Source organism: Empidonax traillii, unplaced genomic scaffold, assembly GCF_003031625.1.
Source record: "Empidonax traillii isolate 1590-97213 ecotype Southwest subspecies unplaced genomic scaffold, ASM303162v1 scaffold238:size1398292, whole genome shotgun sequence".
Classification (NCBI taxonomy): Eukaryota; Metazoa; Chordata; class Aves; order Passeriformes; family Tyrannidae; genus Empidonax; species Empidonax traillii.
In genome coordinates, this window is record NW_020955431.1 from 715,080 (window position 1) to 718,147 (window position 3,068).

The following is a 3,068-nucleotide window of genomic DNA, read 5'->3' on the forward strand; positions in this document are numbered from 1 at the left end:
CTAGGCTCATTTTGTCTGTTGGCATTTTGAGAAGGCAAATGTGATCGTCATGCTGACTGAATGTCAAGTGATTAAAAAGTAGCTTACAACAAAATTCTTCTTTGATGGACTGGTCTTTACTTCTCATTTGCTAAGCTGAAAAGGAGAGTCAAAAAGTAAAAGGAATTGGGGGGTGTCTTTATTTAAAGTGAAGAATTAATTAATTCAAGTTCATTTCTTAACTCCAGTCACTTTGTGACTTTATAATGACCCGTAAGACCATGACTCAGACTTCTACAGCAAAGTTAGCACTGCATCCCCAGAGCAGTACAGAATAGTTTGAGGCATGTAGGCTTCATATATTTCACAACTGAATGTATAACAGCGGGTTCGAGAGCCTGATAAACAGGGACAATCCATTAGGTTTAAAATTCATCTGGACACGAGCAGCCTGGTCCAGTGTCTAAGGTGGCCCTGCTTTGAGTGGAGGGTGACTTTACAAGATAACTAACTGGCTGCAATCTCCTTCCTGCCTAAATTGTTCTGTGATTCAACCAATAACCTAGAGGGGTCCCTTCATTTTAAAGGACTTAAGATTGCTTGCCTGTTTTTTAGGCTTTCAATTCAGGGTTGAGAGATAGTGCCTACTAGAGGTCTACAATTTAGACATGTGAGCAAAAATGTGAGCTGCACAGATTCTTTTGCTGGTGACAAAATGTTCATATTGCAGAACCAGCTGTACAGTACCCTCCCACCCTCCGGGAGCCCACAACAAGGGCAAAGCAAAAATAAGTTATTGTATCCACAGATAAAGTATTTGAGTACTGTTCTGCCCTTTTCCCATTAACTCTCTAAGCAAAACCGCCTGAAAACAGCAAGCAATTGCATCTATTACCTGCTTCCTCCCATCTCTCTTCCTGTGCATCATTCAGTGTTTAAAAAAAAAGCTACCCTTTCTCATAACTCCTCTCTGTAATCAAGGTAATGCAAAGTAAATACTTATGTAATAAAATGGCCTATCTGCTAATGAGAGCATATAAATCCCCTCTTAAAGGATGTATTTCAAAATTGGAACAACAGCTTTATCCATAATTCAGCAAACGAAACCCATAACAGAAATGCAAAGAAAAAATTACAGAACTGAAAAAAAGAAAATTAATTGCATAAACTTTTAATGAGAATACTGCCTGGGTGAAAAGTAAGGTGTATGTACACATGCAGAAAACAGCAGAGCCTGGAACTAATGTTCATCACTCAACTTTGTAGTTTGTTCTCCAAAGCAGCACTAATGTAACTCTGCTTTTGTGTGCTATTAGGACGAACGAAAAATCCCTTCTGAGCTATAACAAAACAACTGGAAAGCTACAGGCAGCAAATTTACTGGTTACTTAGATCAACTGATTTTATCTTCAGACTTTGCAAGCACTACAAGATTGCAAAAGCAAAAACTCCAAAAAAGTTAAAGGGACATATTTTTGTAGATGACATACCCTTACTTATTAGCATCAACAAGTTTTTCACTTCACTTACTTAAGGTTTAATAAAAATACCTGCAATATCTGTAATACTTTTAAAAAGCAAACGCACAAGATGCGAAACTCAGCCTGTGTTTTCAAACTGGGCAGAAACGCCCCCCACCATCACAAAGGCAATCAAGCTCAAATCGTGTCAGGTTTTCATCTTTCTGCTCTCTCTGCTCCCTTATTTTAGATCTGCTTTTGGTTTTACTGCCTCTGCCTTAGTTTTGTGAAGCCGGGAGCCTATGTTTATAGTAAGGGTTTGTAGTTTGTAAGGAGGGTTTGTAGTAAGAGATACTGGTGTTGCTGGGAGGACTCCAGAGCTCGTCTGCTGAGTGCGAGGATGGCTCGAGGCAGGGAGCAGGGAGCTCCTTTGGAAAGATGCGGTTTGATGGCTTGTCACTCCACCGCCGAGTGTGAGCTGGCAGCACTGATCCTTCCCAAAGCTGGCTGGAAAACAGACATTGCCCATTGCTGATGGACTTCAGGATGAGATTGCAGGTATTGTCGGAGCTTGTGCTATTTGTTCTGTAACACTGGCAGGGCATGTTACTGCCACAGGCCACAGAAATTCAAACTGTAGACCGAGACCTTTGTCTGATGGAAGGGTTGAAATGCATTTCATGGTGCTTTGGCAGCACAGCCTAGCAGCATTCCCAAGCTTGAGAAAACCTTGCTTGACCTATGTGGGACAGAAAGCTCCTGGGAGTGCCTGAGGAGGAGCACATGTGAGTGTAGAGGACTGACTGTGTGTATGGGGAGAGAGAGAGAGACAGATGGCTGCAAATGAATGAGTTGAAGTATCTTTTGCAAGCACCCTGCACTGTGTTACCCTGCAAGGACCATACTGGTGGGCAGAGACAACTGTAAGCCCTTCATTTATCATCTTTAGTAAAGGTTCACTGGCTTTTAAAGGTTATCGGGCAGTCTTACTAGATACTAGTTACTAGATAAAGACAAACTTTATAGTGCAAACTGTCTCAGCTTTTGCAGTGGAGAAGCCAGTATCGCACACCCTGCTCTCTCCACCTTTGCATTCTTAGCAGGGCCTGCCACAAGGTCACTCCAGAAGGAAACTACAAAGATTGAGCAAAACCTGAAGTGCAGAGCAGCAGATGAGGACTATTTTGTCTTCACAGCAGGAAATCATCATGGAGGAGAACCAAACTGTGTAGATATAACTCCCAGGAAGTCTCTTAAAAGAGATGGGGTTTCTGAACATAGATTTGACCACATCATGCAAGGTCAGGCTCCACCATTTATAACAAGGATAGAAGGTTCTCCAATCTCAGAGGGGTGCTATAAGGATAACATTCACTAATACTAGTGAAGGATGCTTGGATAATACAGGGAACAGTGTCACAGAAATGCCTAAAAATTAGAATATTTGCATGTTCTAATTGTGCCTTTGGGTTCTCTAAAATTGACTTGTTTTTAGTTTTATGGAAATACTTTTATAATTGGGAGCAAGGAGCAATGTCGGAAGGAGTATCCTAAAAAAAGCAGCCCAAAATCTGAAGACTCTTGTTTAGTAAAGAGGGGAAAGGAAGTTTGGGAGCCTTATCTTTCCTG